At 52.9% G+C, this 19,405-nt stretch overlaps 1 long non-coding RNA gene across 4 annotated transcripts in view; it reads right to left on the bottom strand.

The window, feature by feature from the left end:
• Window positions 1–19,405, bottom strand: part of LOC121086399 — a 40,308-nt gene that overhangs the window by 17,177 nt on the left and 3,726 nt on the right. For all 4 annotated transcript variants that reach the window (XR_005827347.1, XR_005827348.1, XR_005827349.1 and 1 more), the window contains exon 2: window positions 1,592–7,085. This is a non-coding gene — a long non-coding RNA (uncharacterized LOC121086399). The remainder of the gene's footprint in view (window positions 1–1,591; window positions 7,086–19,405) is intronic.

Below are 19,405 nucleotides of genomic sequence, written 5' to 3'. Positions count from 1 at the left end.
TGGAGCACGCTGCTATCTCCAGGAGTCCCATGGGGACAGGCAGGAACCAAGATCAACAGCTTTATGTCTTCATAAAGCCACAAAACGAGCACAAAACAGAGCTGGGTTTTCACTCATGATAGCAGTTGATGTGGACGTGATAAAAAGATGAAATGCTCCTATTTAAAGAAGAAATTGATTTTTTTCAAAATGATTTCCAGGCTTGGAAATCCAGTGATGCTACTGCCACCCTGTCTTCTTCCTCCAACCGACTTCACCCACTGCCATCCCGGGGCTGTGTGTAAGCGCGTTCCCCTCGGTCTCTGAGCTTGCCCCCGTACTCACCACGCACACAAGCGTGTGCCAGCGCAGCACCAGCAGGTTCTCGAGCGTTCTGCGGGCAGGTGCACGTCATGCCAGCGCCGCCACGAAATCGTACAGTGCTCTCGTCTGCTTACAAGGCAGGAGGGACCCATCTGGCATGGCGTGATGAGTGGGTCCGGAGGAGCAGGGCCAGGTCCCAGAGGTGATGAGTGAGCACAGCCGATTGTTCAAAGAGGTGAAGGCAGAAGGTCTCCAGGTGTGAGGGTGGGGGAGCAGGTGCCTTGCAAATGTTTTCCACATATTTGCCTGGAAACTGTGATGAGCTCATCTGAGAAGAGCCCCGCAGATGCTGAATGCACCCAGCTGCTCACTGGCAGGTTGGGCACATCAGTAGTTCTGATATTCTGTGCCCTTTGCAGATGGCTGGATCAGTTCACCGTCATCTGCATCTGCCTCCCTCATCCCAGACCACGTTACTACCTCCCCTGTCCCTAAGCAGCCCATCTATGTACAGAAATGTGGTTCCTGGCAGTGATGGAGAGCAGAAGCAGTTGATGAATGATGTTAAGCGTGGGAGGAGGTGGGACACAGTAATCTGTTCCTAGCTAATCTATTCCTCCTGAGTGAGGCCAGACCTGCTCTGGCATCTCTTCTCTGGTGGTTTGGGCCAGCCTGCTACCCAGCCTTGTTGCTGTTTATCTCCATTGAAAAGCCAGGTGGTCTGAGGAGACCCCCATCCTCCCCGGGCATGTTGCCTCCAGTACCACCGACAGGTTGCCTCGTGTTCTGAGGCTGAAAATATGGTTTTAATAATGTGCCCATAAATCATTCTATCCCTAGCAGCTGACACGAGCAGTGGTGCTGGGAACAGGCCCAAACTTCCCAGGTGCTGGAAAGCCTACTCAGTCAGCCCCAGTGCTGCTGTCACGAATGGTGGCCCCCATCAACCCATGGCATGAAGGTGGCCACCAACGAGACCCAAAGGCAGCGGTCACCGTGGGGTACAACCCACCCTCCAGGGGAGCAAGGGTGGGAATCAGGGCCCTAAACAGAGGTACCTGGTGCTGTGTGAGGTGCTCCGGGGTTTCAGGGCAAACCATGGGGCTGCCAGGATATATGGGACACCTGAGCCTGCTGGAAGATCGGCTGGAGGCCAGGTGGGGTCCTGCAAGGTGCCTGAATGGCACCAGCCACCCAGAATGTGCCCAAAGTCTTGACATGGGAACTGGGTCTTGGCCGCGGCATCAGCTATTAACCCCCCGCAAGAATCACCCCGCAGTGAATCTACCTGTGCATCCTCCGCCATGGACAGTGTGCTCGGGGGGGCCGGGAAGGGTCAGCGCTGTTGTAATCCCTCTTCTGCAGCCGAGGAGCTGGAGCACACAGAAATGAAGTAACCCGGGCATGTTCCTGGGGGGCTGGGCTGGCTGTGGTCTGCCACAGAGCACTCTGCTGACAGCATCCGCACCATGGCACGTCTCTCCGTTCGCAAGACCACAGGACCATCCTGCTTTCTCAGCAGCAGCGAGAGCCATAGTGGAGATGCTGGTTACCAGACATGGTGTGTGCTGCAATGGCAGCAGAAATCACTTAAGGCTGCTTAAAAAGAACTGTCATGTCAAAACAACCACATCAATGTGCATTTTTTACAGCCTTCCCTACGTTTTTGTCACGGATTCCCCCAGCGGAGTCACACTGGCCTCTGACAGATACAGGATATGTCTCGTGACAGATTGGTTGTTTTAAAGGTATCCTGTTCTCCAGCTCTAATAATTTGGGAAGCTCATTTGCAGCCTTGAAAGTTGTTAGACAGCATTTAGCTGGGTCTGCAAGGGGTTTGCAGCCTGCCAGGCTCCTCTGTCCCCAAGCATCCATCACTCTTATGCTTCACTCCTGCACCAACACTAAAATAACAAGTGAGATCCTGCACGGGTGCAAAGCAAGTACCCCCAGCTCTACATCAGGACAGTTTGCCAGCAAATAAGCTGGTTGGGATGACTTTTTTCCCGATCTCATGATGGATGATATCAGATTTTGAGCACGGGCTGGGTTCAGGACAAGGGCTGCTATGAAAAGCAACACCCCATCGCTGCTGCTCAGACTTCCCATTCTCCCTGTTCTTTCCATCACCTCCCTGCACTCAGCAGCGACAAGATTTTCTAGCAAGAGAAGTAAAAAAAAAAAAAAAAAAAATCACAGAAAAGACATATCCCCATGCTACAGTTTTGGAGCACAAGAGCCATTTGCTGCCCGTACAGACATTTGGAGGGATGAAACCATCCCCAGATCAAAGGCTCTGACTCTGCCCAGCCTGTTTCTTTGTCTCTGGCGTTCGGAGCAGTGACGGGAAAAGCAGCTGGCCAGGCGCAGGGTCTTCGCCGTGGGACTTCGCCTGATAGCAAGGCAACAAGAGGGGTTTTCACCTGATGCTGGAAACAATGCCATCCATAGAAGCCCACATTGTTACCTTGACATTTGGAAGCAATTACCTGCATGTTATGTAAAACTTTTATTAAACGACTGGAGAAATTCGGTAATGTGTTAATCATTGGTTGAATGACATCTGCTTAATACCAGAGATTTTTGAACTGCAGGAGAAGGGTTCAGCAGTTCAGAATGATTACCAAAACATATTGCTCCTTTTTTCGTTCTCCTACGTGTTAATTTTTCAGATTTATTATCTTAGGCTCCTGCGTCTAGTATTTTCACTACATGTCAACATCTGTTATATCTCTGCATTTCACAGCTCTTTAGTCTTTGCCCCATGAAGCCCTAGGCACTTGGATGAGAGGCGCAGCCAGCTCTAACCCAGGGTTTATGCAATTTTCCAAAGTAATCCAAAGGACAACTACCAGGGAAATTCGGCTCGCGGAGGCATTTTGGCATCAAAAAAGGGATCAGTAGGTGGACTCCAACCCAAAGAACCCAGGCAGGTTCAGAGACACACTTGGCTGTCAGGACAGGACTTGGAGAGTCTGGGGTGCTGCGAGTCTGCTGTTTTTTGGGAAACATGTGGTGGGTGGAAATGTGTCATGGAAAGATGCTCAGTTTGTTCCCACTCCTTGTTTTCTCTCATGCAGACGTGGAGTCATCCCGTTCATATGGCAAGCCACGAAATCCTCTGGGGACGCGCATCCTTTCGAAATGCAGAGCAAGGAAAGGAGGGATGTTCTGCACAAGCCATTGTGGTCAAGGGGCTCTGGCTGCACCTGTGACGGAGACACGTCCCTGGAGATCTGGGGCCTGGCTGGGACTTGGGCTGGGCACAAGCACCAGCACTAGAGCAGAGGTGGGGGGCCCGGCACTGCCCATTATAAATGCATAGTCTGTTAGGGTGAGGGTTCATCCTGCTTTCTCTTTTTTGGGGGGGAAGGGGGGATGGGCGAGGCTTACAAACACAGCACCGACATTTCTCTGCTGGTAAAACCTTTGCCCTCGCCCCTGTGATCTTCCCTGGGATTGCTTTTGCTAGCAGACACATGAGCAAGCCCCTGCTGAAGCAGCAGTCTGTGGTGGTGGTGCAGGCAGGAGCCCTGCTGCCTGTCACCTTGCAAAGGCAGCTCCTACACCACGGGAGAGCAGCTGCCAGCTCCCCCTGGGGCATCCCCACCAGGGGCAAGCCAGGGTCCCATTAGCCCCTGCGGACAACGCGCTGAGCGGCCTCAGCCTGGGGCCAGAGGGAAGAAACATCCTCAGAGCGCCAGGATTCTTCCCTTCTGCACAGGCGGATGCTCCAGTGATGGAGGCTCCCGCACAGGGGGCTTACCCTTTGCTGGGTGACAGCTGGTGGCCCCCAGGGCAGCGCATCGCCCCGCATCCCAGGGACCAGCACCCAGCGCTGCCGGCTGAGTGCAGAAACAAAAACCTCTCCTAGAGCCACCGGGAGAGAGGCAGAGTCCCGCCGGGCTCGTATCGGGCTGGAATTGTGCACTGGCCCTGCATGACAAATCCCACCCTGTATGCACTACATGGCGGGTTGACGTGGAGCAGCGCGGCGGCTGCAGCAGGAGGGTTCGGGAGCGCTGGGAGGTGAAGCGCAGCCGCCCTTCTTGGGGCATCGCTCAGTGGAGCCATGAGAAAATTCACCCTGATGTGACTTAATAGAAAATCTTTTTGCAGGTAATTTCCATGCACTGCCCTGGATCATGTTCCACAAGAAACTCACATTACATACGAGCCAAAGGCTTTCTACTTCCAACCATCAGGCCACGTTTCGAATTTATGCTTTTTTAATTATTCCGTTCCCTCACCCGTGATCTGCCCTCCTCTCCCCAATAAAAATTACAGCTCCCATTTATCATTTTTCTGAGGGCTGCTGTAAATTCAGCTGTGTCCCATCTCTCCTGCTTAATGTAATGCAAACTTTCTGTCTGCCTCCCTTTGTAGTTGTGTTATTTCCGTAACCTTACACATCTCCTTTCCACATCCTCCTTTGAGGGGGGGAAATATCTCTAAAGGCCATATTTATTTTTTTATCTATCTATCTATCTATCTATCTATCTATCTATCTATCTATCTATCTATCTATCTATCTATCTATCTATCTATCTATCCATCCATCCATCCATCCACCTATCTATCTATAGATATAAAATCCTTAAAGGCCACCTCCAAATCTTTAAAGGCCATCTCCAGAAGCACAGAATTACTGGTATCACATACAAATAAAACTTGCTTTTTTTAAGGGGACAACTTTTTTTTTTTTCTTTTATAAAATACTTTCAGTAATTAGCAACAGCTTGGGCGGGTGGGCAGTGACACTTGCTGCCCCTGAGCTTGTGGGACCAGGGGTCCCTTCAGGAGGGCTCTTGCCTGTTTTTCTCCCAAGGAGTTTTGCAGATTTAACTTTCTGTAGGCTTTGCACTGTTTTTTGGGAAGCACACGGAGAAACGCGCATCCGATGCTCTGCTTCCCATCGCTGCAGCGCCGTGAGCCTGAAAACACTTATTCCTTCTAAACTCCCGCCTGGAGTAATTAAAAGAAATCATAAAAATGTGGGAATGGCTGTATTTCCCCCAGGCTCGCGGTCCGGTATCCGTCTTCTGACAGTGGCCAGCGCGCTTCAGAGGGAAGCGGAGACGACCCCCTGCCTGGGGCCGTTCTGGGATGAGCATCTCCACGGGGAGCTTCTGCCTCCCTTCGAGCAGAGCCTGGCTGGAGTTTATGCTGAGAGTTGGCCAGGAATCGTTCCTGCTCTCTGAAAACTGCTGATGGAAACAAAAGATTTTCCTGCTTGTTGAGATTTGTTGCGTTTTGTCAAAAAATCCTCCTTTTTCTCCATCTCGCAGCACAGCTTTCTGAATTTTTCCATGATCAGGAGAAAAAGGTTAAATATAGAGCAGTTTGTACCTGGCACGGGAGCTTGCAGCACTGGTTTCGAGGAGGAAAACAAGGAATTTTTGCAGAAGTTCATGGCAAACCTCTTCCAAGCCTGAGCACAAGAAGGGCAGAAGATTAGTGCTGACACGAAAATATAACCAATGGGCAAGAATTTTTGGGAGACTCTACTTCAGTCATTCTTTTTAAATCCAGCACTTAAAGATGCTGCTCTTTACTTAAACATGACTTTAAAGCACTGAGCTCTGGCAGTAGTTCTCCTACTGCACAAATGTGTGACCTTGGATGACACCGATCTGCCAAAAAAGAAGGAAAAAAAAGGTGTTGCTGATATTTATTTATTTTATGCTCCAATTCCTCATTCATCATCAGGTAAATTTGCTCTTGGCAGCACCGGCAACTTCCTCAAATGCAGCCAAGGTGACCACTAAAATTAGCATCAAATCCCAATAACACTTTACATCATGTACACGTTATTTTTCACTGGACATAAATTGTGAGGTGTTTCGCTTTTGTTTTGAATCCCCGGGGGATCAGGTCATTACTCCGGGCACCAGTCCATGCCGGCGACGGAACCGGCTGATGCAACCAACTCCAAATGTGGAAGTTAAATTTTTTGTTTCACTGGAGAAATTTTCTCAGCCTTTGCCAAGATGAATTACTAAAATGTCTGAAGAAACAGCACTGACTAAGACCTCAGACAGTAAAACACAATTTTCATTCTCTCTCATAAATTTTTTGCTTAATGAAAAGTCCTCAAGGAGCACATTTCTCTGTCAGAGCCAAGGAAAATAAACGTGTGCGTGGTTAAACAGCGCCGATAGCCATGAACGCTAACGACCCTTCCCATGTCCCGGTGTTATTAAACATCTGCATCTACATTCCCGCTGGAGACCTCCCCGCCTCTGCCATCCCAGGTAGGTGAGCTCTGGCAAAGGGATGCTCTGGCAAAGGCGGATTTCGCACCGTGCTGGTGCCACGCTGGCAGCACTTGGTCCCCACTTCCAGTTGGCTTTAAAGAGAGCTGGGCAGAAGGCACAGCCTTTTCCTTAGCAGAATGTAGCGTTGGTTGGCTGAGGTCACCGTGAAAGCCCCGCAGTGACAGAGTGGCACAGGCTGGAGTGGCCAGGGTTGCCTGGCGGTCCTGGCCAGGTGGCCATGGCCCTTCTCATCCCCAGGCAAGATTTTGAGCTAAGAGAAGTGAAGCAAGGCAGGTAGTGCTAGTGGGAGGTGCAATTAAATGCTCGTAAAGGTGTAGCATCATCCAGGGATGCTCACAGTTCCCTGGGCCAGTGTCCAAGTGAGTTTGGAGAGATGGAGGGTGAGGGCAGGTACCCTGTAGTGCTCCAGCCTGAAGAAGAGGGGTCACGACTTGTTCCACGGCTGTGCAGGATCTGGTTTGCCGCAGACCTCGTCAGCCTCATCCTCCTTGTCCTCTGAGGAAGCTGCAAGTGTGCGAGTGGTGAAAAAAAACATCAGCAATGGGAAGGTGGAAATTCCCTGCAAGGGTGGCTGACAGGGATAACACCTAAGAGCAACAGTCCCCAACACCTCCAAGCATCACCTAGACCGATGGGTTAAGATCATCAAGACCAACCATAAACTTAAAACGTTTCGAGATGCCCATGGCTCCGGGGTCACATAACTAGTTGGCACGCCAGAGTCTTGATCATTATCTGAACAGGGGATGGCAGCACCAAAGTGTCAGGAGGAAGCGCAGGGGCCATGTCAGTGGGACACTCATGGTGCCAGGCTGCTCTGCAACGTCCTGCCTATGCCCTGGGGAGCCCCAAAATGTGAGAGCCCACCACCGGGGCTGGGAGTCTCCAGTGGGTACTTTAGCCCGGCAGAAATACCAGTGCAGGCTGCAGCAGGGCCAGGATTGCACCCAGAAGCAGGAGGGTGAAATAAAAAATCAAGGGTGATGCTGAGGATCCTTATTTTTTCAAAAAACCTGAAACCCCAGGCAGCAGGTGAAGGTGCTGCCAGCCAGGGCGCGTGGGCAGGGGTCTGCCACACACATGGCCCTGCCCATTAAGCTGCTGATTTCATGGTGCCAAAGGGGGCCGGGGGGGCGGGCCTGGACCGCACTAGAGAGCACTGTCGCCTGCAGATCACCACGGGGGGGACACAGAGGAGTTTTAGAAATGCCTGTAACCCACCTCTGCACCACAACCTCTGCTGGAGTTAGCAACTGGGCCGCTGTTTCAAAAAAATAATAAATATATATTCCATCTACTCAGGCTGCAGGGAGCGGCTGCGTGAGAACTGCTGGGTGAAATGTTCAAACCTTTGCTCTCTGAATATTGCAGGGTTTGGGGTTATTTTTATATGTTTCATCCCAGAAGACACTCAGCCTTGCACCGGGTCTGAATGTAGCCAGGCTATTTCTTGGGCTGGAGATGGTCAGACCTTTGGAAGGTGCAGCAGAACTGTGTATCTGCCTCTGGATTTCTCCTTTACAGATGGGATTTTGTTCGGGATTTTGCATGGGATCTTGCATCAGGGCAACAGGCAGCAGCCCCAGGAGGTGAGGAGGGCAGCACAGGGGCTGCTTGCAGAAAAGCAGTGGAGCATGCGCTCACAGGCAAAAAATCACTTGTTAAAGAAATGAAATGAGCAAAAAAAGCGAACCCTGCCCCTGCCCTGCATCCCTCCCCAGGGCAGGGTGCCGAGGCTGTTTCAGTAGTGCCGTGGTGTAGCGGGAGCAGCCGGGACAGGAGCAGCTCTGATTTCCATGGACGAAGCTTGGGGGGATGCAGAGACAGAACACACAAGTTCTGTCAAACTGACAAATTCCCCAGCTGGAGTTGGGCCAGGACCCCAGGGCTCGTGCTCCCGGCTCCGGCTGCAAGTGCCACAAGACTCCTAACCACGAGGCGGTGAGGATTTGGGTTTTACATCATACCTATTTGTAGAGGAAAAGATTAAAGGCCTTGCGGACTCTTACGAAATCCCCAGCAGCAGCAGCTCTGGTGACTGGACTCAAATCAATTCCAGACTGAGACCTTCCATTAGCAGAGAACGTTTAGGGAAAAAAAGAGAGAGTATTTCATCTGCCTCCCTGAAACGGCCATGTCCGAGTTCCCTGTGCCGTTGGTGAGGGCTGGGGAGGGGTCTGCAGGCTAAGATGCATTTCTGAGCGACCCTGCTCCTGTCCTTCACACCTCTCCACAGTAGCAGCCATCAAGGCCAAAGGGACAGAAAAAAATCCCGATTTGCATCACATAGATGTCCTGTCTCACCTGAGCTGCACCTCCAGAGCATGGGACCATCAGGAACAGTTATAGCTCAGGCTGCTCCAGATGTGAGGTCTCCCTGTGGAGCTTGCAGGATGGTCAAGGACCAGCTCCCACATGGACCTAGTGGCGGAGCATCCACTGGGAGACCACGGCTGCCTGGAGACTAGATACACCTGCAGCTGAAGCCAAACACAAATTTTCCAGTGTTTGTTCTGATTAAATGATCTGGCAGGAAATAAACTTCCCAACCACCTTGAGATGCCTTTGGAAAATGCTGTTTTTCGAGGCAGGGCGTGATTTTAGCAGGAAGGGATGAGGAACCCAGGCCGAAGAAGGTGTGAGGTCTCCTTGGAAGCCACGTGCTCCTGTTGTGGGTTTAACACCCGGTAAAATCAGGAGTAAAAGCTTTTTGGGAGGGGACCACCAAAGGCATTAACTCCTCATGCCCCTCCCTGGCAGCCTGGTGCACCTCTCCATCCTCAGCCAGTAGATATTATCTACCAGAGATTTATTTCCAGTCTTGTTTTCAAGACATGATGTCAGGATTATAATAACCTGACTAAGGCAAACCCTGGATGGAATTACTATTGTGTTTATCAATTTCCTTTTTCTTTTCTTGTCTCGATTAATCATGGAACAGTGCGATGGAAAAGTCCTGTTAGACCAACCTACCTCCCAGCCAAGGCAGGACTGATCCCTACATCCACCGTCTTCTGTTTCATCCAGTCTATTTTTAAAAAATCCCTAGTGACAAGACTTCTTGAATCACAGGAGCGAGAAATGGAAAAGACCTATTAGATCATGCAGTCTGTCTCCTGGCCAGTGCAGGCTGTTCCCTGCAGCCCAGTTTTTTAGTGCTTTAGCTTCTACCTTTCCTTCCCTGGGGACATGATCCTGCTGGCTAACAGATCTCACACTCAGGTTTGCTTGATGTCATGCTGGAAAGCAAAAAAATGTCCGGCACTGGCCTCAGCTGACTAATGGGGCTTTAAGTCTGGTATGTGGGATGGGAACAGGGTGACCAGCCGGGTGCTGCCCTGCGGGGACCCCTGCGATGCTCCCAGGGGCACACGGGACCTGCGCTGCTGCTGCAGGCAGTGCTGCACCGTGGGTCCTGGCATTGCTCATTTCGGCTGCTGGGAAGGGACCTGTCCTGCTCCACACCCTTCATGTTCCCCCGTGCTGATGCTGTGCCGGCTCTGTGACTTATGAACAAGATGGACAGATCAACCTCGGCCAGGCTAATTAGCTCTGTGGCACCACTGTTGATTGGTTTTTAGGCAGAAATGGCCCACATCTGCCTGCAACGGTGCACACCTGCACAGCCCCGCACAAAACGCCCCAGCCCACTGTGCTTCCCCCAGCACCGTCCCTTGGCACTGTGGAGGCAGCTCGGATGGGTGCCGGGGGCTCCCATGGGTGCTGGGCACCCGTGACCTGCCAGGGAGCAGCACAACCAACGTGTATAAGCCACGAGGTGCCCTTGACCCCTTGCGGCGCATGGTTTTCGGCTCTACCCCAGCCTTATCTGTCTTGAGTAATCAAAAATAATTGGTTGCTCCCCAGTGGACTGATCTAATAGCAGTACAAATAAAGTTATTTTGAACAGTTGTTCATGAGTTCATCTCCTGGAAAGCCTCAACCCCAGCTGTTGCTGTGCTTTTGATTAAAAAAAAAAAAATAATATATTAAACTCAAACTGGGGATTATCAGGGCTAAGCACGTCTCAGCCCTCCCTCCTCCCCATGTCAGGTGCCCGGCTGGGCTATAAACCGCTCTTTGTGTGCGGCTCCCTCGCCCCTTTCTCTCCGGATTGGCACCAGCACCGCCGCGATTTGGCAGTTCTCCGCGGCGCGCCGAGGGCGGGATGCTGGCAGTGCCGGCATGGCTCGCGGGTGCCCGGGGCCTGGCTGGCAGCAGCAGCGGCAGCAGGTTTAGCGTGCAAATGGTCACCCAGGCCTCCGGCCAAGTCCGTTTGTTAATGGTCAAGCTATGGGGAGCTGTTTGGGGAGAAGTAAATGGAATTAGGTGTGAGCAGGGAAAAGGGAGGGTGGGAGCGATGGGGATGGGGAGAAACTGTGCAGGTTTCTGACCACCCTCCAGTCTGGCAAAATGTGGAGCTGGGGGTGGCAAGGAGGGTGCCTAGGGACAGCATGATGGCAGGGACCTGCAGCAGACACGAACACCAGCTCAGCCCCGTGCAAGCCCAGGGCAGTGGTGGGGGTGCCCTCTCCAGGCACCCGTCCACCCGCTGCAAGCAGCCTGCGGACTGCGGACGGGCCAGGCCATGGCATTTTCCCTGCAACCACTGACTCACAACTCATCCCTCCAAAGCAAAAACCACCGCTTGTGCTCCAGGGTCAGGCTCTGAGCCGCAGGCTGACGCGGGGTAGGGATGTGTGGGCTCCCCATGGTGCTCATCCCACACGGGGTGCCCAGGGACCCTCACATGACATATTCCTGGGGTCTGCGGGTGAGCACGGAGCCCAGCTCCTCCTCCCCCCCAGCCAGACCATATGGTTTGCTGCTCCATGGCTGCCTGCCACTGCAGACGGTGAATCAGCCTTGTCACTCCAGCAGCACAACCTTCGCAGGCTCTAGGCTTTGTTTTTAAAGTACACCGCTCTCTGCTCTAACCCCTCCGAGAAGGCAGGCGAGCGTAGGATGGCAATGTCCCCTCTCACCTCCGCAGCAGTGGCCACGGGGCCCCAGCGGCTGGACCAGCCCGCAGCCAGGCGTGTGGCCCGAGCCAGGGCTCAGGCTCCCAGCACTCAGCGCCGAAGCACTTCGTCTTGCTCCTCTGCCTGCCAGAGCAGAGACGAGCTCAGCTCCCACCTCCTGCTCCAGGGTTTGGCCAGGACAACCTGTGCTCTGGCAGCAGCAGGGTTAGGATGGGTGGGAGATGGTGCCTTGACCCCCCTCTCCCCGCAACATCCCTCTGCCCAGGACAGCTGGCAGGGCAGGGGGACAGCAGTGCTGCAGCCTCCCCCCCCCTGCCATCAACATCTGGGTGCACTCAGTCCGGTCCCAGCCCCTCTCTCCAGCACAAAATCCAGCTGGACACACGTCCCAGCAGCTGGACAGACACTGACGCCGGCACAGTGGGGATGCACGGGCCGGGAGAGGTTGGGGGGTCACCCCCTTCCCACATCAGTGTGGACTTTGCTTGGCTCAAGCTGACTGCAGACCTCCTGCCGAGACCCCTCTGGAAGGGATGGATTAGCAGCTTGGGCATTGGGAGAAATTCTTGCTGAGGCAGAACAATTAGAGAGCGACTACGGACCGGACATTCAGAGATGTTCTTGCTGGGACAGGATAATTAGAGAGAGGGTACGGACACTAAAGAGTTTCACGCTTAACTTTCCTTGTCCAATCAATTAGGTAATAACAGAGTTATTCCATACATCTGCCTAAGGAGGTCCCTCCTTCTGAATAAAGATAATTTTAAAAGTAGACCGATGAACTCACAGCAATAACTGTCCCAAGGTTGGGAAAACTTGGGAGCAATGCGGTGAAATAGGGACAATCAGATCAAAAGGCAGAAAAAAATGCTTGATAGTACCAAACCCTGAACACATTTGAGGCTGAACATGCATATTGTCTTAAAGCTAAACTATACGTGAACATGCATATTGTCTTAAAGCTAAACTATACGGTTGCCCGTATATATATATATATATATATATATATATATAATTATATATTATTATATATAAGATGTGCAGTTGTCATCACTGTACCTGCTGAATTAAGATATTAATTCCCAATGTCTGAGTGTCCTTCTCTAATTCTCTTCCCTGCTTCAAACAGAAAGACACTGTACCCAAAGCAGTGCCAGTTTCTAGAAGCAAATTTCACACAGCATCCCCACTCTCCTGGCCTACTCGCCATGGCTCGTATTTTCCTTTTCAGCATCAGCATCTAAACATCTGGGTCGTGGTGGAGCTTAGAGCTGGAAGCGACACAATATAGTGAGAAAGGATGTTTTTGTGCTATTTCCAACCTTACCAGAACAGAGAACTTTAGAAACCCCTTGACAAAGGCTGCTTTCTTCCTCTACGCTACTTTGAAAAGATGGGTGAAATCCTCAGTGATCTGCCTATACCAGGGCTGTACAAGACAGAGACGATCAAAAAGGAGGGGGAAGGGGACAACAAAAACCACGGCCAAGTGTTTTGGGGTTTTTTTTGTTTGTTTATTTTAGCTTCTTTCGGTTAAAACTGAAGTTTTGGAGCAACTCCAGCCTCCTCTCTACTTGGGGAGAATAGAGGATCTGAATGATCTACTACAGATCCCCACTGACATCTTAATTCTTTTTTTTCCCCCCCATACTAAAATTTCAGTTTCTTGCTGAAATGGTGAATTGGAGCAAATTTTGGGGACTTTTAAAGAAGCTTCACTGCTCAGCACACCCTGGGCTCAGCTGGCCAGCAATGCTGGCTGGAAAAACCAGTGCCTCCAAGCATCCCTCCCCACCAGCCAAGAGCCCTGGGCAGGCTCGGCAGGTGCCAAGGCTGAGTCAGGAACAGGGGCAAGGAGTTGTTCCCCTTTCCCTCCTCCGTCCAGAAAGGCTTGTGAAAGTGATTAAGGGTCTTGACTAGGGTCTCCTTGCACTCTGCACCCAGAGGTGATTGGGTGATGCTCAGCTCAATGCCCCTTCTCCCACCCATTTGGGTGCTCCCGAGGTTGTTCCACCTGCGGGACAGACCCAACGCCGACACCAGAAATGATGCGAGTCCTGCTGCCCTCTTCTTGTCCTCTCCTGGGATGAGGTTGTTCTGGCTTCTCCGTATGAGCTCAGTTTTGAGCCTCTTTGGGAGGGGGCTGCCAGATGGAGCGGGGCTGCCAAGCTCGATGCAATGCGGTTCGTTTGGGAGGTGGAGTCTGTCTGCAGAGCGCTGGCCTGCGCGATGCATTGGCCAGCGCTCAACTATGTTCCTGTGATCTTGATCGAAGGAAGCCCGACGTTTTACCTCCTTCTACAGATCCCCACAGCTAATCCCCAGCTGCCTGGGGGCAGACCTCCATTTTCCAGCTAGCCTCCAATTTTGGAACTGGATCCTCTTTGCCTTCCCCCAGCCCGCAAGCAAACACTTGTGCAAAGCAGCTCGTCCCTGAAGGGAGAGGCCCTGGCCTGCTCTCTTCCCCCCACTTTTGCTCCTGCACTGCAGACAGGAGCCGGGGCACAGGTGATCAGCAAGGTCCTGCTCTGCCTTCCTCCTCCCAGCACTCATCCATCCCCATCGGGCTCCGGCTCGCTCCCTCGCTTCTCAGAGGCTGAGCTCCATGTGTCCCCGCAGCCTCAGGAGGGTTCCCAGCTGCACTCCCTCTGCTCCCTCTCCCACCTCACTCCCCCTTTTGGGGTATAATCCCCTGACAGGAATGCTTGGAACCCCCAGGTTTTATTGCCATATAGAGCTGCATCCGACAGCTGCGTAAAGCGTCACCCAAACAGCATGAGCAGTGCTGAGAAACAGATGACGTGGCTAAAGCCACACTGGCCGAGCTGCTTGCTGTTCTGAGCATCCTCACAGCGGTACCTATGTGTGCTGAGCTGGCCAAGCATCCCCACCGCAGCCCAGCCCCTGCCATAGCCATGGGGCAGTCCCAGAGGGCGCGGGACCCCCGGCACATCCCTGGGGCAGCAGCAGAGCACAGTGGCTCAGTGAACCCCAGCGGGGCGGTTCTGACCCCATTTTGCAGAAGACTGCACCGCACACAGCCCCCTACCCTCAGGGAGGGCCTGTGCGGTCCCTGCCTGCAGCAACGCCAGGTACCAAACCAGGCAGGGATGCGGAGAAGGGGAACGAGCCCCAGCCCAGCCCATGGCTGCGCCAGCACACAGAGCTGCCAGTTCCCAGGTACTGGAAAATCAGGCGACGTCGCTTTTGTAGCACATCCCTTTCTGCAGGCGGCCCGAGAGTCAGAACATACTTTATCATATACATAATCTCAAAGAGAAAAAAAACAACAAACCCCCGTCTTCCAGATTCCCAGACAGTACACTCAGCATCCTCATGCTACTGATGTAATCCTGGAGAAAGGTCCCCTGGGCCCAGGCTTGCTACAGCGAAGCTGCACGAGCCCTCGGCTGCACACAGGGGTGGGCCAGTCTCCCCGCAGCCCCCCGGTGCTGCACCGCCAGGATGCCCCGGGCACGTTTTATGGACCTGTTTATGCACTTGTTGAGTGTCTAAGTTCACTCTGCACCCACAGGGAACATTAATAGCCCGGTACAGCTCCTTGCTAATACTATTCTTGCTGTCCTTTGTGTTCAGCTGCACTAAAAAATTAGCCAGGAATAAAGCTGACAGGATATTAAATAGGAATAAAACCAACACAGCAGATTCCTTGGGTAACTCTGCATACGCAGGTACCCACCTCCAACCCCGCAGGCTTCACCGTTAACTAAAAGCAACTGCAAGGCAAACCCTGAGCTGAGGTACAAGTGAAACGCAAGATAAGTCAGTGGCGTGATGCCAGGGTGCATATTTGACCCAAATTGCTTAAACTACAGCTGGTTGAGTGATTCACTGCATCCCGCTCCATCAATGGGCCTGGCCTGGCTCTCTGTTTGTGACTTGTCTCCGGAGAGACGGAGGGTTTCTTTGTTTTGTTTGTATGAACGCCTTGGTTATTCAGGGAAGCGTGACACACGCTGTGGGAACATTGGCTGGCTGCTCCTGGAGAAGATGCACATGGTGGATCCATATTTGGACCTGGCTGCTCGGCTCCCCTGGGACCCCTCCTGCTCTCGCTTGACCTCAGGACCTCAGTCTTCGTGTGACCTGTAACTCTGTCCTGCTCCCTGGCTTGCCTGGCACAAGGAGGGCTATGGCCAAGGGAGGTCTATGTGATGCGCAGGGTGTGTAGATGGAGGAGAATGTCAGTACTTGGCTGGACCACAAGCATCCCTCTAGCCCAGTGTCTGGTCTTTGATGGACAGATACTACTGGAGCTCCAGCGGGGAACAGACATGGTCAGGGACACCTGAAGCTGGAGAACACCTCTGTGTGAGCCTTTGGTGTCTGCTCTCCCTTGAGCAACTTGTGCCCACCTTGAAGGAGGTGGGTGGCACAGAGTGGGGCACCTGGCCTACCCAATAGCAGGTGGACTAGGGGCACAGAATCACAGAAGGGTTTGGGTTGGAAGGGACCTTAAAGACCACCTAGTTCCACCCCCCCACAGTGGGCAGGGCCCCCTCCCCCCAGCCCAGGGTGCCCCCAGCCCCGTCCAGCCTGGTCCTGAGCCCTGCCAGGGATGGGGCACCCACAGCTGCTCTGGGCAGCCTGGGCCAGCGCCTCGCCGCCCTCACAGGGAAAGATTTCTTCCTGATAGCTGATCTAAATCTGCCCTCTTTCAGCTTAAAGCCATCACCCCTTGTCCTGTCACCCCATGCCCCTGTCAAAAGCCCCTCCCCAGCTTTCCTGTGGGCCCCTTCAGGCACTGGAAGGTGCTGTAAGGTCTGCCCAGAGCCTGCTCTTCTCCAGGCTGAGCCACCCCAACTCAGCCCGTCTCCACAGGAGAGCTGCTCCAGCCCCCTGAGCATCTTGGTGGCCTCTGGGCATGCTCCAACAGGTCCCCGTCCTTCTCATGCTGGGGGTCCCAGAGCTGGATGCGGAACAGGGGCTCTGCACCCGAAAACACACGCACTCTAAGGCAGGTGAGCCCCATATGGACCCAGGCAAAGGAAAAGAATCTGCCCCCGTACCCTGCACCCCCACTGCACGGTGCCTCCTGCCACCCTGCCCAGTTGGGATGTCTTTAAGCCACTTGGGCTGGAGAGGGGAACTTTAAATACTCAGTCCCTCAGCTGCCCATCTGCGCCGTTCCCTCTGCGCTAAAGAGAAACACACCCCAAAGACTTGAAATACAGAAACCTCAACCTGGGATCAATTTTTTTTCTTTTTGAGCCAATTTGTGGGAAGAGAAATCCACCCGACTTTAGAAGCGGGTGGAGGAAGGAGATGAAAACAATTAGATACCATCTGAGTGGTCGTTTCGGGCCCTTGCAGGCTGAAATTGGCTCCTTTCTCCCAATGAACTTTCCATAGCATGGAGTGATGGAGCGCTGCCTTCAAGGGTTTTGGAAATACCAAACACAAATGTATTCAGAGCTGCTGGAGTTTCCCTGTGTCAGTAACACTGTGCCTGGGCTGTGGGATCCCTTCCCCCCACACCACGAAATGTCCTCAGGGACAGATTCACATGGGGACGACCTGCAGTCCATCCTGGGGCTAAGGCGCAGCCAAGCCATCCTTGCTCCTTCTCCTTCCAAGCATGTTTTCCAACCGAAAACCACCTTTTTCCGCAAAATGGGAATTTCCACAGGAAACAGCCAAGCTCAGCAAAACCCTTCCTCTCTGCTTTGCCATTCCAACCAGCTACAAACGCACATCGCATTCGGGTGGCTGGTAAGCCCAGAAGCCAACCCAGCATCCCCACTGCAACACTGGCCACGGTGGCAATGCCTTGTCCACCCTGTGGACTCCCATGCTTGCCACCATGGAGCCACCCTGACGGCTTTGAAGTCATTTGGGCTCTGCCATGACTGCGGACGTGGGGGTTAAGTCCCAGCAGGTGGGGATGAGGGGAAACTCAAGGCGCTCACCCCATCCAGGTGGGGCCAGAGCAAGCTTTCAGGACCCCTGAGAGGGGTTCGCGACTGTGGGTTGAGCAGAGATGCTGGTGGGGAGGTGGACATGGTGGTGAGCCCCAGCATCCAGCACAGCTGACCCCACGGGAGCACCAGCTCGACCCCAACTCCATCGAATTTTTTTTTTTTTTTTTTTTTAGGGACACACAAACCCTCCACCACCCAGAGCCGGGCTGAGCCTTGCCCCTGGCAGAGTGCAGCCGCCGTCCAGCCGCTGGGCAGCAGATGGCAAATCGACATGAAAAAATGCTGAAAATGAAAATGCAACAAAATGCTACACAGTTGCCTGTCCCTTTCGATTCAGTTTTTGGTCAACTAAATTGTTATTGAATAAGGCAAGCTGCGTCAAAAATGTACTTTAATGAAGTGCAGCAGGGGCTCTGGCATTATTTCCCAAGCTCCGCTAAGGTTTTAATCCCCCAGCTCTCTAAGCCACTGCGCGACATATGCTTTAAAGAGGATATTTTTTGCTCCCTGGTATTTCACGCATGTTATATTTTAAAGACTGCTGCCAGTTTAGTTTAGGCCCAAAATGCTGGTGTCACTCGGGGGACGGAGGAGGGGGAAGACACCTCACCGAAGTGATTAAAAATAATCCCAGCGCAACCTCTGAGGCAGACGGCCGCCACCGCCACTGCCGCGCACAGCCCCAGTCCCCTCGCATCCCTGCCAAGTCTGGGCCTGTCCAAAAAAATGTAGGAGGGTTCCGAAAATGATGGGGGGGGTGGGGTGATGGGCACCCCCCACACCTAGCCTCACCCCCCAGCCCAGTGCTGATCTGGCCACCAAGGAGAATCCCAGGGGAGTCCCCAGGCACCCAGAACGGACTTTGCTAATTAGTCCTGGCTTATCTCAAGCAAACTTTCTGCTCGGTTTGGTTAAGAGCTGCCCTGGAGTGACTGATATCTGCAGCAGGGAGGAAAAGCCCTCCTGGCATCTCTCTTCTTGCCTGGGAGAGCCTCGCTCGGGGAGATATTAAAGGCTTTTGTTTCCAGGAGCTGTCAAACCCCTCACCTTTCACAAGCACTAAAACGGCCAAGGGAAAAAATATATGCGAGTGGAATAATAATTTTTAACTCATAAATTTGAGCTTGTAAATCAAGGATTGACGGAGCAGTCGTTGTAATGTCTTGTGAGTTAACATTCAAGGTTTTCTTTCACCTGAGGAAAAGGAAAAAAATACCCAAATCTCTGCCCTTCCACTCCAGAGATGGCTATAAATCACCTTAATGTTACACTCTTGCTCTTAAATAGACCAAAAGCATGAGCGTGGGGAACAGATAGCGAAACTGGGTAATTTAAAAAGTACAGTACTGGGGAGAAAGCTTTTATTTAAAAAAAAAACACAACCACAACCACCCAACAGACCCAAACCATTCCCTCTCTGCTTTTAAAAGCAGAGGGCAAATCCTGCACTCCAAGAAACACACCCCATGGACTGGGGCCAAGCCCTGGTGCTGGTCCTGCCGTGGTGCTGAGCTTGGCGAGGGCACGGGGACGGCTTGGCTGCTACTGGCAAACTGCGGAACGGGGCTGTCTGTCTGTCTGTCTGCATGGGTCTGAGTCTCAGGTTTAGGAAAACAAGAGAAAATAGAGGCATGAAGAGAGGGGGAGTCACGCACGTGTGTAAGGGAGGGATGGAAAGGGATGGGGGTGCTACGCGGGTTGAATGGAGAATCCGGCCCCCCAGTGTCCCCACCTGTGCTCTGCCAAGCTGGGAGCATCACCCTGACATGTGCCGTGACGGCAGACGGAGCCGCCCAGCACGAGCCATGTTTGCCCGTCCCCACACAAGGGAGAGCAGCATGTACCCAAACTGGGGGCACCTGACCCAAACTGGGGGACTCAGCCCTCCCCAACTGGAGAT

Source organism: Falco naumanni, chromosome 4 (genome assembly GCF_017639655.2).
Source record: "Falco naumanni isolate bFalNau1 chromosome 4, bFalNau1.pat, whole genome shotgun sequence".
Taxonomy (NCBI): Eukaryota; Metazoa; Chordata; class Aves; order Falconiformes; family Falconidae; genus Falco; species Falco naumanni.
This window is presented reverse-complemented; position numbering and strand designations above follow the sequence as displayed.